At 43.1% G+C, this 26,226-nt stretch overlaps 1 protein-coding gene across 26 annotated transcripts in view; it reads right to left on the minus strand.

Annotated features, from left to right (window-relative positions):
* Positions 1-26,226, minus strand: part of NRXN1 (neurexin 1) — a 1,438,606-nt gene that overhangs the window by 225,275 nt on the left and 1,187,105 nt on the right. The window lies entirely within an intron of this gene.

Here is a 26,226-nt window from a genome sequence, read left to right on the forward strand (position 1 = left end):
CTGGTTCTACAACAGTATTCTTCCATCCTCTGTGCGACATACCTCTGACATACAAGAGGCTTATTCTAGATGGGACTTAGACAGTGTAACAGAAAGGGGGAAATAGCGCCAATGGCCCTGTATGCTTGGTCTTATAGGGTTGCTTATCAACCTTGCAGTTCTAATTTGCCACTATTTTTTAAAGGTCAGAGTTGCCAAGTAATGGACCGCAACCTTAGCTATCATTGCACCAAACTACTGATCCACTGGATCACATTCCATAATTGTATGAAATTTAGCAGGAGAAAAACAATTCAGTTAATGCAATCCAACTCCTTTGAACCAATGGAAGTTTTGACACTGTTTCCAGTGGGAGATGGATTATACTCTTATGTTAATTATTAGCTAAAATAATAAATGGTCGGTCCTATCCTCAGAAGTAGGGTCACCAACTCTCCATTACTGATCTACCTATTACCTTCTAGATTCTTTCAAGTTCTGGTCCTCACCCTGAAGGTTCTGCCCTGTCTCCCTCCCCTACCCCATTCCATCAAGGGATCAATATTTTTGAAATTAAAAATGGAGACAAGCATGAAAACAAACAAAAAAGGAGCCTCATCCTCTTTCCTCCAACTTCTGAGTCACTCGTGGCTAATCTTTTCATTAAATTTATCCCTGTGTTAAGGTCAATACAAGACTAGTTTGTTAATTAAGCTCCATTTAGGGTTAGAAACTTGGCCTGAAGAGCAATTTAAGCCACGCACAAGCTTTATGTTATCATCAGGCCTGGTGCTAGCACACAGACAGGTTGGCCACTGGCCTGAGGGCCCAGGATCACACTCAGGGCCCCAGGGGGCCCTCCCAAGATAACCTACAGGCCAGTAGTGGAGGAAGGAAAGTGGGCTGCGGTGCAGGCAAGCCTAGCCAGATCCACAGCAACAGAGTCTGTCCTGCTCAGCTGCACCATGGTCGGCAAAGAGAAGCAGCAGGCTGCCCAGCCTGTCCTGAGTTTCAGGCATGGGAGGAGGGGAAGAGCTTACTGGCCCATAGCAGCAGAAGCGAGGCAATGCTGAGGGGAGGAAGGGGCTGAAATAGACAACGTCTATTCTAATTTCTGCTCAGAAGTAAGCCCTGTTGAATTCAGAAAGGCTTCCCCCCAGGTATACGTAGTTAGAATTGCAGCCTACGAGTAGGCTGTGGAGCTTGGAAGGAAGGTAAGAAGCCTTTCCTGGTTTTCTTAAGCTGCAATCCAATAATGTCTACTCAGAAGTAAGCTCAATTGGGTTCAATGGGACTTTGTCCCTGGTAAAAGCACTGGATTGCAGCCTTAATTACATAATAATTATTGCCTCCCTGCCCGCTTGTTCCCTTTGCCCCACTGATCTGATAGTGTGTGTGTGAGTGTGTGTGTTAAGAGCTTCCCTCTCCCTTTATTTATTTATTTTTAAAACTTATATACCGCCCAACTAGCAATAGCTCTCTGGGCGGTGAACATAGATACAATAAAATACAATATTTATACAAAAACATCAGTCTAAAATCAAATTTCACAATCTAAAAACAGCAAAGGCTAAAATCAAATTACAAACATTACAATCATTAACAAAAAATTAAAATGCCTCGGAGTAGAGAAAGGTTTTAACCTGGCGCCGAAAGGATGATAGTGTCGGCGCCAGGCGAACCTCCTCGGGGAGACTATTCCATAGTTCGGGGGCCACCACTGAGAAGGCCCTTGATCTTGTCACTGCCCTCCGGGCCTCCCTATGAGTCGGGACCCGGAGGAGGGCCTTCGTAGCAGACCGTAGTGTACGAGCCGGTTCATAGCGGGAGAGGCGTTCCGACAGATATCGTGGTCCCGCGCCGTATAAGGCTTTATAGGTTAATACCAACACTTTGAATTTGGCCCGGAAGCGTATTGGAAGCCAGTGTAAGCGGGCCAAAACAGGTGTTATATGGTCAGACCGCTTCGTTCTTGTTAGCAGTCTGGCCGCCGCATTTTGCACCAGCTGTAGCTTCCGAACCGTCTTCAGAGGTAGCCCTACGTAGAGCGCATTACAGTAATCCAAACGTGAGGTTACCAGAGCATGTACTACTGATGTAAGATCCTCCTTACTTTACAGGCAAGCTTCCATTGTTCAGGTCTGTCCTGGGACTTTGGGTATGAATGCCCTCTCTCTCCCCGCCTCCCCACCACCCTAGTTGTAGCTGGGAAGCTCCTATTATTATTTGCATTGATAGCTTGCCTTTTCTATAAGGAACTCAAAGATGGTTCTTTTCCTCCCCCTTTTATCCTCTCAACACCCCTGTGAGGTAGGTTAGACTGAGAGACCGTGACTGGCCCAAAGCCACCCAGCGAGCTTCATGTGAGCAGGAATTTGAAACCAGGTCTGGCAGGAGGTCTTAGTTATCATGTGTCTCTTTAACTTGGAAACTTGTACATTTATGATACTTGGTGGCAACACGACATGTTCAGAGACTAATAGTTTGTCCCTAGAAAGGCTCTTTTTTTCAGTCCTTCATACAAAGAGCTATGTTAGTAATACTGATAGCATTAAATCTCCACCAGTGCTGTGTGTTTATTCTGCCCCAGACATCAAAGGTGATTCCTCTTATTAGACATTTTTATGAGGGTTTCTGATGGACTGAGGCATGCTGGAGTATTATGTTGCATCTGCATTTATATGGGTCTACAGTATCTGCAAAATTCTCTGCATGGAAGCCCTGTGATGGGGAAGTATCCTTTACATTAGGGGCCCACTTATACGGCGGGTTCCGTACCGGACCCCCGCTGTAAAGCGGAAATCGCCATAAAGCAGAACCCCGTTGACTTTAATGGGGCGCGTTGCACGAAAATGCCGCAAAATGCTGCAAAACCGGCAAAATTGGCTTTAAAAGAGGGGAGGAAAGCAGCCGCATTAGTGGAACGCCTGGAAGTGGGGCCCTACTGTACTGTCATTTTTGTACACTATACACACTTTGTAACATATAGGTGAATTGCTGTGAATGCCTTTTTTTTAAGAAATGAAATTTTAACTTTTTAAAAATAGGATTTGTTTAAAAGGGCAACCTTTCATCTACTGTTCTCTCCTTGGCTTTCCCTAGTGCTCCGATACATCAGTGCCACATGGCAATAAGGGGTTCTAAGGTTAATTCTAGAATGCCTCCTAATATCTCAGCACAGCTGAATAAGTTGTGAATGCAGGGTAAGGGCCATTGCAGCATCTGCCTTGCAGGCAGAAGGTCCCTCAGGTTGAGTTCGCAATGGCATCTCCAGACAGGAGAGATGCCATCAGGGATTGAACCTGAGAGACCTTCTGGGAGAGACTCCCTGCCTGAAACTCTGGAGAGCTGCTGCCAGTCAGTGTAGACAGCACTGGGCTAGATGGATCAATGGTGCGACTCAGTATAAGGCAGCTTCCTATATGAGCAGAAAATCCTGGCTGAGAATTGAAATGTTTATTTGAAGTGCTTTTTTCAAAGATCTTTGCAAATGACAGGAAAGGATGGATTCAACCCCCCCCCACACACACATTTTTTGTCTGTGAAAACATCAAAGTAAAGAAGCCAACAGAAACAGTGAAAAATGAGAATTATTTCTCAGTACATTTTGTGGAAAATCCCAGACTCTTGCATTTTGACAAATTTGTAGGGCAGTCCAATATCTCAGAGAGGAGGTCAGGTCTCCTGCTCCCCTGGTGCATTCACTATAGCTGCCCAATTTCTCTGCTTTTAAACGTTTGATAGAAAGATCTGTTGGCTATAGGTACATTCTTAAACCACAAGGGTTTTTCCTTATTAGTGAATTTCTCTGCTTTTTAATCCAGGAGGTAAGAAATGGGATCCTGTGCAAGTTTGCTGAGAATGGATTGATCATTTGCATGCTTATTGAGTTCAGTGGGATTTATTTCTGTGCAATCATGCTTAGGCTAGGTAAAACTGACCATGGGGAGGGAAGCCTGGAATCGGCAGGGGAGGAGGAAGAAGAGGGGAGGAGAGGAAGAAGGGAGGAGGAGAGGGGAAGGAGGGGAAAGGCAGGTCTAATCATTTGCATGCTCATTGAGTTCAGTGGAATTTACTCCTGTGCAATCATGGCTAGGAGACGTAAAATTGACCATGGGGGAAGAGAAGGGGGAGGGGAGAGTAGAGGGAAGGAAGCAGAAGGAGTGGGAAGGAGGAGATTGGAAGGGGAAGGGTGAAGGAAGGGGCAAAAGGGAGGTGATGAGAGGGAGGAGAGGAGGGCTGCTTTGATCATTTGCATGCTTATTGAGTTCAATGAGATTTACTCCCACGCAATCATGCAGGAAAATGAATTGGACTGCCTTCAGGTCGATTCTGACTTATGGCGACCCCATGAATAGGGTTTTCATGGTAAGTGGTATTCAGAGGGGTTTACCATTGCCTTCCTCTGAGGCTGAGGCAGTGACTGGCCCAAGGTCACCCAGTGAGCTTAATGGCTGTGTGGGGATTTGAACCCTGGTCTCCCGGGTTGTAGTCCTAGGATAGGTAAAACTGACCATGAGGGAGGAGGAGGGGGAGAGAGGAGGGTGCAGGGGAGGGGGAGGAGGGGGAAGGAGTAGATTGGAAGGGGAAGGGGAGGGGAAGGGAGAGGAAAGGGGCAAGAGGGAGGGCACAGGAGGGAGGAGGAGGGGAGGACAGGTTTGATCATTTGCATGCTTATTGAGTTCAGTGGGATTTACTCCCTTGCAATCATGCTTAGGATAGGTAAAACTGACCATAGGGAGGGAGTCCTGGAGTGGGCAGGGGAGGAGGAAGAAAGAAGACAGGAGGAGAGGAAAAAGGGAGGAGGGAGAGGAGAGGGGAAGGAGGAAAAAGGCAGGTCTGATCATTTGCATGCTTACTGTGTTCAGTGGGATTTACTCCTGTGCAATCATGGCTAGGATAGGGAGGAGGAGGAGGGGAGAGTAGAGGGAAGGAGGAAGGGAGGAGAGGGGAAAAGCTTCATCAGAGCAGCTATTAAACCAGTCTGGTCACTGGATCTCTGTCAGTGGAATAGGAATCTCCTCTCATCACCCTTCACAATCTACACTTCCCAGGATTCTTTAGGGGAAGCCATAACTGCCTCAAGTGAAATCAAAGTCTGGTGTGGGTGTGGCCCCCTGATTAGGCAAGCCCAGCAGCTGTGAGTCTGACTTTTAGAACATTGACAGTTGGTTCTTACTGAGCATGCACCAACATTAGATGCTGATGAAGACATCAAGGAATTTTTTTATAACCAGCTGGACACCATCTTATCAGAGATACCTAAAGAGGATAAAATTATCCTCTTGGGCAATTTCAATGCAAGAGTTGGGTGTGATTTTAATTTATGGCCAGAAACCATTGGGAAGGGAGTTGGCAACAGCAACCTGAATGGCATTCTACTTCTGACTAAATGTGCAGAGCATAATCTTGTTATTACAAACACACTCTTTCATCAGAAAAATAAATTTGAAACTTCAGGGAAGCACCCTCGGTCAAAACACTGGCATCTCCAGGATTACATAATTGTCCATGCCAGAGATCGTAGTGATATACTCCTCACCAGGGCCATGACGAGTGCCGATGACTGCTGGACAGATCACCGATGAATTCGATCCACTATGGCCATTAATATTGTTCCTCAACATAGGCTCCAAGGAAGAAAACCAAGGCATAAAATGAACATCCATGCCCTTCAAGATCCTATTAGGTGAGTCTGCTTTCAAACAACTCTCAAGAAACATCTACAAATGGAACTCCCTGAAAATGTCGAGGATCACTGGATTAAACTGAAGACATCCATTATTGCAGCATGTGAACAAACTATTGGATACCAAACTAATAAACATCAAGATTGGTTTGATGAGAATGACAGTGAGATTGAGCATATCATCGACAAGAAAAGGGAAGCCTTCCAGATATGGCAGAAATACATTAACTGTGCTGCTAAGAAAAAAATCTATGCCAGTGCAAAGTCTGAGGTCCAAAGAAGAACTAGAGAACTTAAGAACGCCTGGTGGATAAAGAAAGCTCAAGAAATCCAGCACTTTGCAGATCCTCACAATGCACAGGGCTTTTTTAATGCCACAAAGGCCATCTGTGAACCAACAAATTATGGTACAAATCCCTTACGTTCAATGGATGGTAGCAAACTTCTTAAGGATAAAAAGTCTATTGCACTGTGCTGGAAAGAGCATTACCATGACCTCCTTAATCGTAACTCTATTGTGGCTGATGAGGTCTTCTTGCAAATTCCACAACAACAAACTAGAGACGAGCTTGCAGTATCCCGTAATTTGGATGAAGTCAGTAAAGTCATCAATCAAATGAAGAACAACAAAGCTAGTGAACCTGATGGGATTCCTGCTGACGTCTTTAAGGAGGGTGGGCCTGAACTTATACAACAACTTCATAAGCTCATTGAAAAAATCTGGATGAGGGAGAAGATCATGGAAGACTTTAGGGACGCCATAATCATCACCCTTTTTAAGAAGAGTGATAGAACAGATTGTGGGAACTATTGAGGTATCTCTCTTCTTGCTACCGCAGGTAAAATCCTTGCAAGGATCCTCACAAATTGCTTCCTACCGATTTCAGAGGATGTCCTCCCCGAATCTCAAAATGGTTTCCACCCTTCCAGGGGGACAGTGAACATGACCTTCACTGCACGACAGCTTCAAGGAAAATGCCGGGAGCAAAATCGACCTTAATAGTTGCCGTATATTTATCTGACTATGGCCTTTGATACTGTTGTTAATCAAACCGCTCTCTGGACCATTCTTCTGAAAACTGGATGCCCTGATAAATTTGTGAATATTTTGCGGCTCCTTCATAACAACATGACAGCGACAATTTTGGATAGCAATGGCTTTCAGAGTGATCCATTCAGAGTTGGATCAAGCATAAAACAGGGATGTGTCATTGTTCCAACTTTATTTGCTAATGCCATAAAGGGCCCCGTCTGCTGATCTCATCACCCAAGAGGGTGGGTAGGGAAGGAAGTGGTCTTTCAGATATTTGAGACCTATGTCATTTAGGGCTTTAAACACTAGCATGAGCACCTTAAATCGGTGTCAGAAACAAACTGGCAACCAACACCCCTGTTTTAAAAACAGGGGTTATATGAAATCTAAAGGGAAACTCAGCCAGTAATCTAGCTGATGTATTTTGGACCAATTGAACTTTCTGAGTCATCTTCAAGGGCAGCCCCACGTACAGTGCATTGCACTAATCCAATCTGGAAGTTACCAGATAATGGAGTACAGTGGCCAAGTCCTTTCTGTCCAAAAGGGGCTGAAGCTGGCGAAGCAATTGGAGCAGGAAAAAGGCACTCCAAGCCAGTGAGGCCACCTGAGCCTGCAGTGACAATGATGGATCTAGGAGTACTCTCAATCTGCGAACCTGCTCCTTCCAGGGGAGTGTACCCCATCCAGAGCAGTCCGTCTCGCCACCTCCCAGATATGAGAATCCTGGACACCATTGTCTTTTTAGGATTCAGCCTCAATTTATTGGCCCACATCCAGCCCATCACTACCTCCAAGCACCAGTCCAGAACCTCAGCTGCCTCTCCTGATTCAGATGGAACAAACAGATAGAGTTGGGTGTCATCTGCATATTGATGACACCTCACTCCAAATCTGATAACAGCTCCAGCTGCTTTATATATATATGTTAAATAGTATGGAGGACAAGATGGAACCCTACAGAACACCCCAGGACAGCTCCCATGTTGCCAAACAATAACCTATAACTACTTTTTGGAAGTGGCCCGCAATGTAGGAGCGGAACCACTGAAGTACATTGCCCCTGAGACACTCTAGAAGGATACTGTGGTCAACAGTATCAAAAGCTGCCGAGAGATCAAGAAGAACAAGCACTCCCTCTATCTCTCTCCTGACAGATATCATCAGCCAGGGTGACCAAGGCAGTTTCAGTGCCATGGCCAGGCCTGAAGCCAGACTGGAATGGATCCAAGTAATCAGTTTCCTCCAAGCATGCTTGAAACTGGACTTCCACCACCTTCTTGGGCACTTTCCCACTGGGCGACAGAGGATGCACCACTGCCTCTTTAAAGGAAAATGGTACCTCCCCCTCTTCCAGTGAAGCATTAATCACTGCCTGAACCCACCTGGTCAACCCCCTACGAGTAGCTCTAAGACGCCAAGATGGTCAAGGGTCAAGGGGGTAAGTGGTTGGCCACACTTTTGGTATCCTAGCAACATCCCCATTCTATCTCTCTGACCCAACACCACAAACAATCCCTTGAACCCATACATAGTGTGGATTGGTCTCCTGGTAAGAAAGATGGGATTTTTAGGGATAATTGCAACTCCCCCTCCTAATCCTTCTGACCTGGAATGGTGCTACACTGATTACTCAGGCAGATACAGCTAGGTCAGAACTAGGACACTGATCTCATCCGCTCATATACACCTAGCTCATAATGCTTACAACCTTTGTCCACTTCCAGAGAAAGCAATATTATGGAAACTCCCAATGGTGAAAAAATGAAAAGAGACGAAGTTAAAAATATTTCAACCCTCTCCAAACTGAGTGAATGGGTGGTAAAGTGGCAAATGCAAGTCAATGTAAACAAGTATAAAGTTATGCATATTGCAGCAAAAAAACCTTAGACAGACAGACAGACAGACAGACAGACAGACAGACAGATAGACAGATAGATAGATAGATAGATAGATAGATAGATAGATAGATAGATAGATAGATAGATAGATAGATAGATAGATAGATAGATAGATAGATAGATAGATAGATAGATAGGATGCATTTGTAATACTGGGTGCAGTTCTGGTTGCCTCACCTCAAAAAGCATATTGTAGAGTTGGAAAAGGTTCAGAAAAGGGCAACCAAAATAATCAAGGGGATGGAGCGACTGCTGTATGAAGAAAGTTTGCAGCATTTGGGGCTTTTAAGTTCAGAGAAAAGGCAAGAGGTGGCATGATAGAAGTGTATAAAATTATGCATGGCATGGAGAAAGTGGATAGTGAAAAGTTCTCTCTCTCTCTCTCTCTCTCTCTCTCTCTCTCATAACACTAGAACTCTAGAACACTAGATTCAGGACAGACAAAAGAAAGTACTTCTTCACACAGCACATAGTTAAATACTGAATTTGCTCCCACAAGAGGCAGTGATTGCCACCAACTTGGAGGGCTTTAACAGAAGATTAGACAAATTCATGGAGGACAGGGCTATCAATGGCTACTAGCCCCAGTGGTTAAGCTCTGCCTCCATAGTTGGAGGCAGTGTGCTTCTGAGTGCCAGTTGCTGGAAACCGCAAGAGGGGAGAGTGCTCTTGTGCTTATGTACTGCTTGCAGGCGTCCCACAGGCCTCTGGTTGGCTGCTGTGTGAACAGAATGCTGGACTAGATGGGCTAGTGGCCTAATTCAGCAGGCTCTGCTTCAGTTCTTATGGTAGTATTCTGTAGTTCCCAGTGATCTGACAGATGCAAAAGAAGGCTAAGCAATTTGAGAGCTGTGCTGCCTCCAGGCTTTGGTGGGTCTCCCAGAATGGATCCACCTCTTTCTTGCAACTGCTGCCACTAGTGATCCATTTTTTGTGTGTGATGTCCAATCTGCTCATCTCAGACTAGTAGGCACATAGGAATGTAGTTATCCTTTGGATGCCACATTTTTGTGATGCAGTTCTTGGCTCAAAAAGTGGACCAAAATGCATTTAGAAATGCGAGGTAAAAATGCATTCACTTTGCAATCCCAAGGCATTGGGGGTGGGAATCAGAAGACCTCCAAACCATCTTGTCCAGGGAGCCCTCCAGTCTCCTCCAGGTTTGGGTGTGTGTCAAGGGGCAGGGAAAGTACTGGCTATTTTGAATCCCAACCTTTTCCCAGTCCTCCCGACTGGGAATTCTGGTGGGAGTTTAAATGAAGGGTAATCTTAATTCATGATATGAATCACTGTGCAAACAAAATGAAATGAAGAGCATTAAAACCACTCACACACATTTAGAAGGCTTTAGATATAGAGAAAGAAATACTGGCAACAAGATAAATAGTGACTCCATCATTAAAGCATTAAACCTGGTGTATATTTTACATTGCCCTGCATGATTACATTTCTTATAACGGGATCTCTGCCCCTGGAAAATGGATGAAATTCCCTCAAGTTATCTTTTACAATTTTGAATTATTATACCCACCAACTGTGAGCTGTAATGACCTCACAATAACACCTTTTTCACCCTCGTGTTAGAAAGGAATTGCTGGAGAGTTCTGGCATAGAATCTCATCTCATGAAAATATTCAGGGGGAGAGAGATGGTGGCTACTCAAAGACTACTTTTGTAGTCAGCAAACCATGGAATCTACAAGGGCATGAATGGTGTAGGCCAGGGCTAGGCTGTCCTGCTTCAGCCAGCAACTAAGCAGCTGAGAGTTAACAGGGGCAGTTCCAGCATCACAGTCTTTCAGCAGTTCCAAGTCTAAACACAGGAGCACCATGAGAAGCAAGGTCCAGAAACAGTCCACGGGGACTCAGCAATCAGCTTGGGATACAGAGAGCTAATGCAAAGATGTTGTTGCAGCACTCTGTGCCAAGAACTGAAAGCTTTTAAACCTGAGCTTTCAGCGCCCCACACAGAGCACAGCTGCAGGCTACCCAGGTACCCTGGGGATTTGGTCTACTCATGAGGAGTAGCTTACACAAGTATCACTTTGCTCCTGAGGAGTCCTTGTTCCTCAGGCAGGTCACCAGCAACTGGCAGATGGCTAGGGTTGCCAGGTCCATGGCCTGAGACTGATCCTGTATCTTTAAGAGAAGAGACAATTCAGCCAAGTGCAGGTGTTCTTGCAACATTGTAATGGGAAAAACCACAAGGTGGAATTCTCCCTCCCCCCTCCCCAACTTTTAAAGATACAGAAGACCTCTTGGAAGCTGGGCCTGGCAACCAACAGGTCTTCTGTATCTTTCAAAGTTGTGCAGGGGGAAGGGAGAATTCCACCTTGTGGTTTTTCCCGTTACAGGGTTGCAAGAACACCTGCACTTGGCTGACTTTCTCTTCTCCTAAAGATACAGGATCAGTCTCAGGCCATGAACCTGGCAACCCTACAGATGACTGAGCCTGTACCTTTAGGTTCTTGCACTCCCCAAGACTATGATGAAATGATGATATTAAATTTATTACCTGCCCTTCATCAGCAGGACCCAGGGCAGGTTAAATCAATATAAAATTCAGCATTACCCAGTGAATCTCGTAGGCAAGTCAGGATTTAAATTCTAGTTTCCTGCATCCTAGTCCAGCACCATAACCATTACATCACATTGGCACATAAATAAATGTATTTCTGCATTTCTTTAATTAACAGCAATATTGCCGAGGCACTTGCAGTATCAGTACTGTTCAACTGCATACTGTCCAAAACAATGCTGACTTTTGGAAATATTTGGGTGGGAGAATGTTCATCCTGGCAAAATCACAGACACGTTGTGGCAAACCGGTTTAAAGAACAGATCCATAAATTTATCTATGTAGTCACACATCAGTAGTCTTCTGATTTTTACACTGCAAATCAATACAAGAGGTTCTTCTTTTTCTTCAAGAACATCTCATTTTTATTTTATTTTTGCTCTCTTCATGTATTAAAAAACAAAACAAAAACAAAGTGAGAACATTAAAGATGAACCCTTAGGTAAGCCTCAAGTTACATGACATGACATTACCCACCTCATGTGGAATCAATAATGTGATATAAAATAATAACAGTGAGAAATTTGCTACCTTCCTGCTGCTTGTGGCTGACAGAGCAGGAATAGTGCTACATTTGTCATAACAGTTGGATTAGCTATTAAGTAAACAGATGCTAGCAGAGCTGCTGGCCTCTTAAAACTTTCTATGCATGCTTATTGGGAAGTAAGTCCAGCTGTGTCCAATGGGGCTTACTTCCTTGTAGGGATGGATGAATCTGTCTATTTTAGTTTCACTCAGTTTCTCCTTTTTAAAATTTATTATGTATTAATTAATTTATTTGATTTATATCCCGCCCTTCCTCCCAGTAGGAGCTTTTTTCAATCTTAAATTTAGCTCTTCACATTTCCACATCAGTTTGGCTTTTTTTTTTGTAGTCCTCCTGAATGTTCATCAGAATTTAGTGCAAATTTCTCCTAATATACACATTTTTGCATGTTATATTCACAAATATATGCATTTGCCCCCACACCCTGAAAGAAGACTCAGGACACAAACTTTGGAATAATGTTATATTTATTTAAATATAACAAATTTTGGAGAACTTGTAGGCCAAATTAAAACCATCCAATCAGGTAAGGCTTTTGACTAACTCTGGGGGGGGGAGCCTCCCCCTGGGCATGTAACCAGCCACAAGCTGAGGCTCCCCAGCCAGGAATGAGGAGGAAAACTTCCCTTCTTGCTAGGCGAGCCTTGGGTGTGGACCCAACCTGCACATCTGGGTCCCACTGTACCAGCATTCACCCCAATGTACAAGCCAGGCCACTAGGGTCACCCCCTAGATCCAATTCAGGCTGTGGTTTGGTTAAAATTGTTTCAGAAAATTAGTTAGACTTACGCAGACTTGCCTTTACATCCCCTACTTTCTTTTACATATACCTTCAGGTACCATCCATTTCCATCCAAATTTTCAAAATCTTTTATTGCCTTTCCATTCTGATTCATTAATATTTATCTGGAAGATTTTAAAAGACCCACTCTCGGGTTGGCCTGCTCCAGTCATTCCCCTCTGCATGCAATACTGGCATAGTGTGTGAAAGGTGTCAATGGGATGTTTGTCGGGCTCAAAGAAGCAAAGAAGTGCTGCAGAGTGCAAACACGTATCTCGGAAATGATCAGGTTTTTGCAAGCATTTTCCCCCAAGTACTTGCCAAAGCTCAAGCTTACAAGACAAATCTGACAGATCTGTAAATTTCAGGTCTCTCCGTTTCTCATTTTTCCAATCTTAATTTCAGTTTGTCCCATTTCCACATCACTTTGTTATTATTATTGTTGTTATTATTTAAAAAAGGTCTGCATAAAACTTTGCATGCATTTCTGTGGACATTTTCCTCATTTTTTCTGCATGCAATATTGGCTAATGTACTCATTTGTGTGCATATTTTCCCCCTAATATGTGCAATTTTGTACATGTGTTTTGGCTGGAGAACTGCATTGCAAAATTCAGCAAATTCTGAAGGATGCCTGCTTATTGGTGCAGGGTGTATGCGTTGTTGACGTGCGTGCGTTGTTGCGTGAAACAGCATACATTACGTTGGAGTTAAGTTGAGCAAGAAACTTCTTCAGAGCATTAGATCATGTTAAGAGTCTTTATTAAGACATTACGGCCAAAGGCTTAAGAGTAAATACATGTAGAGTTTCTTCAGTCACCCCCCTTCTGGTACCTCTCTCTCCAAAGGTAAACACAGAAGACAACCTCTCAGTTCAGAGGCAATACACAGAAGAAGCAGCTTAACTCAGATAGCTGCTAGAACTTTTCCCAGTCTATCGCGATGGTTACCATAGCAACGGCCTTGGCTGTCCGTTCCCAGACTGGGCAAAGACATAACTCCCCCTAGCTACAGTTTTTCAGACTTGATGGAAAACAGACTCAGTGACAGTGCGGTTCAATGGTCAACAATCCCCCCTTTTTCCCATCATGTCTGTAACTCATTACAACAATAACAACAATACATTTCTCCAATACATCTTGCAATACAGCTTACATTTCAGTACAGTTCAGAACATCTCTGCACATTTAGCTAAAACTTTATTCAATCAAACTTTGGCTGTACACATGTCAAATACAAAGTGTCAGGATCCATTTCAATCAGTTTGTGCATTCCAGGACTGGTCACTAATCCCACAGTGAATCTTTCAGGCGGTTTCAGGCACTAGGACTTTTGCTCTCTCTGCCCCCCCATTTGAGCTGTTAGTTGGCACAGCCTGCGCAGGAGATTCCATTTCCTCAGCCTTGCGTTTCTTCGATCTACGTTTCCCACAAATGAGCTCATTTAACGCATCCCTGAGAGGAATATGTGTGCCCTCCACCTTTATGTCTGTATTTGGCTTAAATGTTTGTGATTGTGTGTCATCTGACCCTGTAAGAATGACTGTTTCCCTTTGATCCCGAGGTTTTTCTGAGACTTTAATGCTTCTGCTCAGAATTAACTGCTGTGTTTCTGGCAACCAAACAGATTCTTGTTGTTCTCTGGGTGCAAGCCTGCCTCTTCTTTTTCTCTGTGGAATGTGTACCCGGCTGCTTTGCACTCTCTTAGGCATTAACCTGATTGCATTACATGAAGATTCCATGTGAACAGTAAATACTGACTGTGTGCCTTGTACAGCTGTCTTTTTACAGCTCTGGCAGTCATTCCCTTTCCGCCCCATTAAACTCAAAGTATCAGCACACTTCACACCCATGGTCATTCTAAACTGCCCCTGTGTCATGAATCCCTGGCAGACAACTTTGCCTCTTCTCTGCACAAAACATTTTCCTCCATCAAATGTTACACAATACCCAGAATTCACCAGTTTTCTGACTGACAACATGTTATGATTCAGTTCTGGTACAAACAAACAATCTGACAGTATTCCCAACTTGCCAAATCTCACCAGACCTCGGGCTTCCACAATCTTTTGCGATCCATCAGCTAGTTGCACAAAATCCCACACATTTTCTGAAGTGTAAAACAAACTTCTGTCTTTGATTAATATATGACTTGCCCCGCTGTCAACAATCCAGTCAACAGGTCCTAAATCTTGAGACTTCTGTTTACAAACAAAGTTCACATTTCCCTGCTTCAAGCCTCTGTCCCTGGAGTTTCGCTTGACTGCACAGTCTTTCTGGAGATGCCCACGAGCCCCACAGGCATAACAAGCCTTCAGCCGTTGCTGCTTGTAATCCTGTTTGCTTTCAACAGCCTCCTTCTGCACGGCACTTTTCTCCTTTGCCTCCTGCCTCCGCTGCCATTCCTGGGACAAATCCTGCAACGCGTCCCACATCTGTTTAGCCGACGGCTCATCTCTCACACACATCAGTTGAGAATCCGATAGAGCCAAGATTATAAACGCCTCCGCCCTCTGATCTTTGCGCTTCCAGGCCGCAGTCAATACCGCTGGGGGTGGTCCATCTATAATGTCCCATAAATCCTCTTTTATCAGCAAAGCCCGCATCCTCGGCTTCCAGCTGCCATAATTCTTTTCCGTCAATCTTTCCATTGGCAAGCCTCCCCCAGACAGGTTTACAGCCATGTTGCTCACCTCTGTCTGGTACAATCAATCAAGCTGCCCTCTGGAACTCCGTCTGCCGTTCAGACCAGCAACTTACTCCTGTGTAATGCGCTGTGGATCTGGGCCCATAACCCTGGTGACGTGTGTGCGTTGTTGCGTGAAACAGCATACATTACGTTGGAGTTAAGTTGAGCAAGAAACTTCTTCAGAGCATTAGATCATGTTAAGAGTCTTTATTAAGACATTACGGCCAAAGGCTTAAGAGTAAATACATGTAGAGTTTCTTCAGTCACCCCCCTTCTGGTACCTCTCTCTCCAAAGGTAAACACAGAAGACAACCTCTCAGTTCAGAGGCAATACACAGAAGAAGCAGCTTAACACAGATAGCTGCTAGAACTTTTCCCAGTCTATCGCGATGGTTACCATAGCAACGGCCTTGGCTGTCCGTTCCCAGACTGGGCAAAGACATAACTCCCCCTAGCTACAGTTTTTCAGACTTGATGGAAAACAGACTCAGTGACAGTGCGGTTCAATGGTCAACATGCGTTACATAAGTTCTCATGAAAATGTGAACTGAACAAATTCCTGTCCCCCATCCCTACTTTTGAGTTGGCATGCACTATGAGTTTGTTTCTCTTGGCAGTATTGGCATTTTTGTGACTTTATTATGCATTGTTTTTCTATAATATATTGCCTGAATATATTATAGAAAGAAATTTGGATACTACATTAAAAAAAACACTTAAGAATGATACATCCAAGCCACCCTGAGAACCTGTGGCATGGTGGAGCATGACTACCTCAAATAAATAAATAAATAAATAAATAAATAAATAAATAAATTTGATCCTGAGTCCCACTTCAGATGTCACTGTGGATGGAGGAACCATTATGGCATGTAAGCAGTATATAAATCAATCAAACAACAACAATACAGAAAAATAGCACACTCACTTCTTGTAACATCTGTAACCAACAGGGCTGACCCAAGACATTTTGCTCCCTGAAACAGAGCCCAAATGTCCACTCCACCTAGCTGCTGGGATTGAGGGCCATAGCTCAGTGGTAGAGCATTAGCTTTGCATGCAGATGGTCCCAGGTTCAATCCCTGGCATTTCAAGGTAAGGCTGAGAATGCCCCCGGTCTGAAATCCTGGAGAGCCACTGCAAATTTATTTATTTTATTTTATTTATTATTTATTTTATTTTATTACATTTTTAAACCGCCCTATAGCAACAAGCTCTCAGGGCGGTGTACAAAAAGGTAAAAACAGATTAAAATACAAGTAAACATGAGAACAATACGCTGTAAAGAATATATAGACAAAATTAAGACAAAAACAAATTAAAATTAAATTTAAATTTTAAAATGCCTGGGCAAAGAGGTAGGTCTTTACCTGGCGCCGAAAAGATAACAAAGAAGGTGCCAGGCGTATCTCATCAGGGAGGGCGTTCCATAAGTCTCAGCGCTACTGAGCTAGATGGACCAAGGATCTGATTCTGTATAAGGCAGCTTCCTATGTTCCTACCAGCTCAAATGTCCTTGTGACACCATTTAGACACCAATTCATAACAACATATGTAGAGCCTGATGGATTAGGCCAATGGCCCATCTAGTCCAGCATCCTGTTCTCACAGTTGCCAACCAGTTGTATATGCCATCCTGACTTTGTATGTCCCCTCTTCCCGTGGTGCCAGGTTGCATCACCCTGCTGCATGTCAGGGCCAGACTTAGTAGCCAATCAAAGATCAAAGCTAGATAAATCTCCTTTTTGTTGTCTGTCAACCACCTCGGAGTACATGGTGTCCAGTTGATGGGCTGCATTTGGCGTCATGAGTCATTTTTTTTTTTTGCAGGCCTGCTCTAAGGCATCCCGTTGATGCATCACTCTCAGTCAGAAGACTTAACTTTCTAAATGAGTTTAAATGGACTTGAATGTAAGCCCTTGAGTTTAACTGGTTTGTGGCTTGGTCTTAATACCCTAATTGTCATCTCCAGTTCCTACAAATACTTACAGTGATCCTTATTCCACTAAATTGAGGTTTTAGATTGTAGAAACCTTAAAGAGGTGAATCTCTCCTTCAGTTAGGCTGCCTGAGCAAAATATAATCCCAAATGCTTCAACCAGATCTTTAGGTTGTTCCTTAGCCAAGTTCTGTAGCTGCACATTCTACTTAGCTTCTTTTGTGAGACAGCCAAGTTTATTTATTGCAAGATTTCAGAAGGAAAACATAAAGGGACAGAAGTCTGGAATTTAATATGGCTAAGACCATGCAATGTTGGTAACAGTAATATTTTCAGTAGTACATGTCAGATTAAAATGATCATTAAAATGTTCAAGTACATCTCCCCAGAACTAATTTCCTCCTTGGTTTGGATTTTACTTTGTTTGCAGTAAACAAGTTGGACAAAAGCTAAGGTCATGGTTGCACATGCCATCCTTCAACCGGTTGTTTGGGGGTCTTGCACTGATGACTCAGATTAAATGTGGGCTCTTGCTGAAGCTCTCACATGACCAAGCTTATCATACACATTAGTATACTTATGAGAACAAGATATTCAAGACAGCTGCAACTGTCTTTTTAATATAAGAAAGTATCTAAACTAGAGATGAGAGACCTGTGGCCATCCAGATATTCTTGGACTCCAGTTCCCATCAGCTCCAGCCATCATGGCCAATGGGAGTTGTAGTTCAACAACATCAGGAGGGTCACATGATCTAATCCTGAGAGCTATTCTTTAGGGTCCGACACACTGGCACTTCTCAGGCTCTTCAGACTTATGCTTGCCATCTAGTATCTCTGGTGTCATAAGAACATAAGAAGAACCTGCTGGAGTAGGCCAGTGGCCCATCTAGTCCAGCATCCTGTTCTCAGTGGCCAACCAGATGCCCAAGGGAAACCCGCAAGCAGGACCTTAGCATAACAGTACCCTGCCCTCGTGCAGTTTCCAGCAACTGGTATTTGGAATCATACTCCCTCTGAAGATGGAGGCAGAGCATAACCATTATGGCTGGTAACCACTGATAGCCTTATCATCTATGAATTCATCTAATCATCCTTTAAAGCCATGCAAGTTGGTGGCCATCACTGCCTCTTATGGGAGCAAATTCCAGAGTTTAATTATGTGCTGTGTGAAGAAGTACTTACTTTTGTCTGTCCTGAATCTTCCAGCATTCACTTTCATTGGATGTCCCCCAGAAATGGGGAAAAACTTTTCTCTGTCCACTTTCTCTATGCCATGCATAATTTTATACACTTCTATTATGTCACCTCTTACTTGCCTTTTCTCTAAACTAAAAAGCCCCAAATGCGGCAATCTTTTCTCAGAGGCACTCCATCACCCTTATCACCAAGTTGATAACATCTCCACCCAGGAAGAACAAAATTAGCCCTTTGGACAGGAATTATAGCTAAAACAGGGTGGTGGCCAGACTTTACTAGCTAGCAAGATAGTTGCTGGGCTTCCCTTTATATTATTAATTTATTTTTATTATTACATTTATATCCCACCTTTCCTCCAAGCAGTTCAAGGTGGCATACAAACATAGTTCTCTCCCTCCTGATTTTATCCTCACAATAACCCTGCGAGGTAGGTTAGGCTGAGTGACTGGCCCAAGGTTACCTACTGAGATTCATGGCTGAGTGGGATTTGAACCCTAGTCTCCCAGGTCCTAGTCTGACTCTCTAACCACTACAAAACACTGCCTCTTTGTTGTTTACTCTTCTTTCCTTTCCCACCAGGGATATTCAAGCCCTCCTCTAATGCAGATAGCTCTTGTCTCTCTTCTCCCTGACAACTAAATCAACCACCTTCTACTATTACACCCAGAGAGTGGTCCAGTTCCTAGGGTCTTTGCTCCTGTTATTCCAGATCTTAGGTCTTGGTTAGTGGAGGAGGAAAGGACCAGTCCTTTCAATAGCATAGCACCTCTTTCTGCTGCCTACCTGAAAGCTAGTTAGAAGGCTTCTTAAGCACCTGGCAGACCACAAGATATGAATAGGGGAGAGGAATTCACTTTATGGGACATGATGTGTACAGTCCTGCATTAATCGAATTTGAAGTTTCCAGTTTTAGAATCTGGAGAGAGTTCTCCCTTTCATATGTTAGCTAAATCCTAAGAAATCAGGTCACACCGAGGCCTTGGCATTTGGTGCCAGGGTTAAGTTTTGCAAAAAGACTCCATCCCTTCCTCTGCTGCCAGCTCTGTTTCTAAGTCTCAGGTGGGACTATTCCAAGGAAGACTTTTGGAGATTATAACAACACCCCTCTGCTTGTTTTTGCTTTCCCTCTTCCTTAGGATCTCACCAAAACGAAAACAAGCTGTTTGACAACTTCACTGTGTGGTATGCTGAGATATGCGAAGCAAGCCCATAAGCATAACAATATCATATTTGGGCTGCCTTTGATCACACAATACAGCAGATGATGTCAAGAGAGGAGAAATGTGTGTGCACATACAGCTCCAAAAGCAGATGAAGGGCATCAAGTGATCAAAGAACAACAGTTGTCTGGACCGCAAGGCCCACCTGGGAATGAAAAGGCGGAGAGAAAAGGCAGCCACTGCCTCCTCCTGGTTCTCAGTCCTTTCTTGCGACACTTCCAGCAGATGACTGCCACGACACTGGGTTATCAAATATTAGCTTCAAATAAATGAAAAGACAACAAAACAGCTAGCTTAAGCACCTGGCAAAGGAACTTGTAGCTAAAAGTGAGAGTCCTTGAGAAGGAAATCCCCCTTTCAGGTCCTTGGCATATTCTCAGGACTTGCCATGCCATAGGCATCTAGCTGGCCATTGTGAGAAGATGCTGGACCAGATGGACCTTTGGCCTGATAGAGCAGGGATCTACTTATGTCCTTATATGTCTTCCCGTACAGCAGGGATGGGAAACCTGTGGCTCTCCAGCTGTTGTTGGACTTCAACTGTCACCATTCCTGGCCAGTGGCCATGTTAATTGGGGCTGATGGGAGCTGGGGTCAAGAACATCTGAAGGGCCACAGATCTTCCCATCCCTGCTGTAGAGGGCAACCCAGTTGGGCCTAATTATCACTGAGGTGATCACCCTTAATTCCATATAATCAATCATTCAAAATGAAGTAAACTGGAGAAAAATCCCTTCACATAGAAAATCAGCATATCAAGAGTAGGAATGGGCACAATTTCGATTCAGTTCACATTTCAAGCTGAATCTCTCATATTCACACTTTCTGAAACAGTAAGAGAACTGAAACACAGTTATCTTAGAAATCCGCACTTATCTGAATTTTGAGATGCAATTCACCCACCAAACAATGTTTACAAAAATGCATAATTAGGGGAAAGTGTGCATAAAAATGAATACATAAATGAAAATGCAAAACATACAAAAATGCATTATATGATGAGAAATGGCTTGCAAAAATGTGTACATTAGTCAAAACTGCCTACAACTGTCCTTATTAGGAGAAATTCACACTAAAATGCTGGAGAATTTTCATGAGGATTCTTTAAAAATTGCAAATTGCTGCAGAAATGTGGAGAACTGAATTTGAGATTAGAAAAAATGAGAAACTGAAACAAACTAATTCAGGAGTAGAGTTCTTGTCTAGCATTCCATCCAATATACTAATTTTCTATGTGATTTTGTTTTTGTTTATTTGATCCCAGGGTCTGAAGGCACATGAGGCCACCATTTTGCTGAAGCTAAGCAGGTTTTGGTCTTGCCAGTGCCTGGATGGATGATCACCTGGGAGCCTCATGTATACCTGCTTGGGTTTTGTGATGAGAAGAAGGGAAATCAATCAATCAATAAAAAATTCTTTGTTTTGAAGTGCATTTTATCATGTGATCCCCACCCACATTCTGCCGTGCTGCTAGAGTTGGAACATTGGGACATAATAATCTCCCATAGATTGTGTCAGATCATTGGTCCATCTTGCTCAATACTGTCTACACTAACTGACAACAGCTCTCCAGAGATTCAGCCAGGATTCTGTCCTGGCTCTACCTAGAACCTGCCACCTTCTGCATGCAAAGCAGATGCTCTGCCACTGAGCTAGGGCCCTTCCTCAAAGCAAGCTCTTATTCACATAATGTAAATTTGCCAAGTTTGGGCTTGCCTCCATTGCTCTTGGACTGAGCCACCGTTGTCTAGGAGAGAAGGGAAGCTATTCCCCATTAAACACCTCGCTTACTTATTGTTCTGCTTGTAATCTAGCCATTGTTGAAGCTCAGTGTCACACAGATAATGAGCTTGTTCGGCTAGGCAGGAGTGTGAAAAATTGAGGGCAAGAGACCACAATGCATATCACACTAATATGACAGGAAAAAACAACTCTACCGATGGCACAATTTCTCTTTCTTCCAGCTGACAGGGCTTTTTCAAGGACCCAAACAAAAATCATGCAATTGTATATTTTTTTTTGTTACAATCAAATCCTATAACACAATATAGTTTTCCCACTTCACAGCAGAAGTGAGAAAAAAACCGACCACTTCCATTCTTAAAATAGAAAAGTGCACATTAAAAGTCTTGTGGATGTTGGGAAGAAGTGGTGGGGAGGGGGATGTTAGTGGACAAGGACTAGAATGGCAGTTCCATTCTAAAAGCTTGCCTTCTGAATTGTGTGAAAGATTCCACTCCCAAAGGGTGGAAGATAGTTTTCAACCTTTAACCTTTTTTGCAAAATGTTAGATCTCACAGTTAGTGGAAATGAAAGAGGAAAGCTCGACAAGAGGAGTGATATCTCAAGGACCGTTTACTCCAATTAAAGTCTGTGCTTTAAGATTGCCTGGTGAGTCCCCTTCTGTGAGGTTAAAGCCACAGCATACATTTAGGCTGCATGCACACCCATTTATAGCACAAAAATATTGTTTTTCTCAATACAGAATCATTCATGCTCGTCTTCAACATACTGCTTTCAATCTAGATTGATTGTAGATCCTGATGCCCAGATGCATGGGATTGACTATTTGATATGTGTTTGAAAATCCTCCCCTTGGTTAGATAAAGCATTTGAAAACCTTCACCTTACAGTCTTGGTACATGTCCACTCACAACATCACTAGGCAGGTGTGGATAGACCCCTCATTGCTGGGGCTGCCTATATCTGTATTCAAATGGACACACTGCAAAGTAATGCAGAATCAATCTGCAACAAGCTTTTCTTTTCAGAATGAAAGCAGTTTGTCAAGAAGCACTTTTCAGGGGTCCCAAAAAACATGCAATAGATCTAGATTGTGTGTGGACAATGTATAACCTCCCCCCCCCCAGAACTCAGGTCTCCATTGATTCTGGAATAAAATGTTGCATGTACACAGCCTTAAATCACTCTTGTATTGCTTTAACAGTCATGGCTTTCCCCCAAAGGATCCTGTGAAGTGTGCATTTCTTAAGGATGCTGACCTCACAGAGCTATTGTGCCCAGCACCCTTAACAAACTATTCTCCACAACTGTTAAAGTGGTATAAGAGTGCTTTAACTGTATAGTGTGGGTGTGGCCTTTGCCCTCCCCCTTGCTGAACTGTGCATTGGCCTTCTCACTTAAGACACTCCATTTGTGGAACATTCTTTCTGGCTCCACCCACCTGGCATCTATCCTTGGAACTTCTTCATGCCATGTAGAAATGTTTTTATTTACCCAGAGATTTTAACTCGCATGTTTATTTCATTGCTGCCAATTGCTTAATTTTTTTATTTTTTTTACAGAGGCTCACATATTTTAAAATATATATACATATATTTGGGTGGTGTGTGTGTTATCGGGAAGCTAGGTTGAGCAGTAAATGTGCATAATGACTGGTCATTATGCACATTCTCCAGGCTTTGGGGAATGTGCATATATTGACTGAATTTTGCACATTCTCCAGTCTTTATCCATCATCCCCAACAGGCCTTCGTCATTATGCAGGTTCGTAGTCTGGGAGTTGTTTTAGATCCTTCCCTGTCACTTGAGGCTCAAGTAGCCTCGGTGGCACGGAATGCGTTCTACCAACTTCAGTTGGTAGCCCAGCTACGTCCCTATCTGAGCAAGGAGGACCTAACATCAGTGGTACATGCTCTGGTAACCTCATGATTGGACTACTGCAATGCGCTCTACGTAGGGCTACCTTTGAAGACAGTTCGGAAGCTGCAGCTTGTGCAAAACGCGGCGGCCAGACTGATAATGAAGACCAAGCGGTCTGAACACATAACACCTGTTCTGGCTCGCTTGCAGTGGCTGCCAATATGCTTCTGGGCCAGATTCAAAGTGTTGGTTTTGACTTATAAAGCCTTACATGGTGCGGGACCACAATATCTGCTGGAACGCCTCTCCCGATATGAACCTGCCCGTACACTGCGTTCTACATCGAAGGCCCTCCTCCGAGTTCTGACTCAGAGAGAGGCTCGGAGGGTGGTAACAAGAACTAGGGCCTTCTCGGTGGTGGCCCCTGAACTGTGGAATAGTCTCCCTGACGAGGTGCGCTTGGAGCCGACTTTGCTATCTTTTCGGCACCAAGTTAAAACCTTCCTCTTTTCTAAGGCATTTTAATCTAATTTTAATTTTAATTTAGTTTTAAATTTGCTATAATTGATTTTAGACTTTTCATTTTCTTATATGTGCTTTTGTAGTATTATTATGGGTTTTTATTGTATGTATCTGTATTTTGCTGTAAACCGCCCAGAGAGCTATGCTAGTCGGGCGGTATAAAAATCTAACAAATAAATAAATAAATTATGCGCATAAACTGCTCAACGTACATTCACCTTAACACACACATACACACACAAACACACACACAGACACAAACATTAGGGGTGTGCTTGAATTTCACAAAATTCAAATTTGACACCGGATTTCCTATTAATTCATGCTGTTTTTGTCTTCATTATCTTGTATTTTTCCTAGTGGTTTTCTGCAGGTGAAGCAATATTTTTTTAAAAAATCACCTCAAAAATATTGATATTAATATTGACATTTTCCTCAAAACATTGCTATTAATTTGGATATTTTATTTAAAATATCATTTTTTTAAAAAACTATTAAAATTGATATTGATTTTAACATATCAATATTAATATCGACATTTTTGCAGAAAAAACAAGTAAGTATTTATAGCAAATAGTGAACACTGATCCCTGGCAAAGCGGTACCAGAAGGAAGTTTGATGGAGTGAAAATCGAACTGGCACTGAAATGCAGATCGCATCCCTTTCAAGAGATCTAAGGAGTTTTGGGTTCCCTGTGGAAGCAGAACATTTATTTTTTAAAAATGAAGCTGCTTCTTTTTTTTAAAATCCTCTGCTCCTGTGCTTTAACAACAACTATAAAAATTCAGAGTTCTTCAATGTCCTCTAGGCAACATTTTGAACAGCTTCTTGCAAAGCTCATGGACCTAGAGAAACACAGATATATAGAAATACATAGAGCTAGATAGTACAGAAAAGAACAGAAACAAAAGAGAAACAAAGGGGGATATGATAGCACTCTTCAGGTAATTGAAAGGTTGCCACAAAGAGGAGGACCAGGATCTCTTCTCAATCATCCCACAGTGCAAGACACGAGAAACAGCTGCAGCATTGGGGGACTGGAGAAGACCTGCCCTGGGAGTGAGTACTTGAGCATCTGGGTGCTTCCTTGCTCACTCCTCTGGATTGCTATCTCTTGAGACAGCTGAGGTCCCTAGTAAGTACTGCAAGGACTGGGACCCCCTGTCTGGCCCTGACTCCAGAGAGAGGCTACAATCAATCTTACAGCCTTTTGCATCAGTTCCTGGCTTGGTCAGGGGGCATAAAAGTCCAGCTGCCTTTGGAGGTTGCCCTTTGGGGAGCACCTTAGGGATTCCCAAGGGTGAGGATACTACCCCCTTCTATTTTTTTAAAAAAAACAATCTAAAGGATATTGGTAGTGGAAAGGGTGTATGGTGCATGTGTAATTCCTGCACAGGATGAGAACTCTGTTCCTCTGTCTGATTTTTTAAAAAACACCTCTTTTCTTCCATTTCTTTAGAAGCCTTCAGGCCGTGTGCTTACCTTGTAGTTTTTGGTGTACAAAGCCCTGTACAGCTTGAGACCAGGGTACCTGAAAGATCATCTTACCCCTTACATACCCAGTCAATCACTACTTTCTGCAGGTGAGGGCCTCCTGCAGATACCATCTTATCAGGAGGTCCGTTCCACACAAAATAGGAAGCAGATCTTTAGTGCAGTGGCAGTTACCCTTTGGAATTCCCTCCTCTTAAATATTAGACAGGCACCATCTCTGTTATCTTTTTGGCACCTACTGAAGACTTTCCTCTTTTAACAAGACTTTTAAGTAGAGACCTTATCCCAGTCTGTGTTTGTGTTGGAATTGCTTTTTAATATGTTTTTAAAGCTTTTTAAAATATATATGTTTTAAAGTTTTTTAAAAAATGTTTTTAAATATGTTTTGTTGTAATACATTTTAAAGTCAGTTTTTATGATGTTTTAGAGCCTTTTTTAGTGCTTTTGTTTGCCACCCTGGGCTCCTACTGGGAGGAAGGGTGGGATATAAATTAAATAAAAAAATAATAAAATAAAATAAATCATAATGTGCTCAAGTTATAGCAAGCCAGATTTTGGTTGAACATCAGGAAAAATTCCCTAACTTTTAGAGCAATAGACAATGGAATCAACTACCTAGGGAGGTGGTGGTCTCTCCAATGTTGGAGGCATTCAAGAAGAAGCAGGACAGCCACCTGTCGGGTATGCTTCAACCTGGATCCCTGCACTGAACAGGGAGTTGGACTCGATGGGACTTATAGGACTCTTCCACCTCTACTATTCTATGTTTCAATTATCTTTTCAATGCAGAACAACATGAGGTTTTGTGGTTACCTTATCCAACTTGGGGAGATGGATCACACTTTGATTGAGAAGGGGAAAGATCCTGAAATCACCCCAATATGCCTAGTTGTTCAGCTCCCCACCCCAATCTGATGCACACCCCTAATATATCTCCCACAGAGAACTGCAGCAAATCACAGTTCCCTTTATGATATATGTGTGTGTCTCTGTGCATGTGACGCTTTACTTATTTCAGTATGCATTTGAAAATAAATGGCATGTGTGGTGAAC

This window comes from Rhineura floridana, chromosome 4 (assembly GCF_030035675.1).
Source record: "Rhineura floridana isolate rRhiFlo1 chromosome 4, rRhiFlo1.hap2, whole genome shotgun sequence".
Classification (NCBI taxonomy): Eukaryota; Metazoa; Chordata; class Lepidosauria; order Squamata; family Rhineuridae; genus Rhineura; species Rhineura floridana.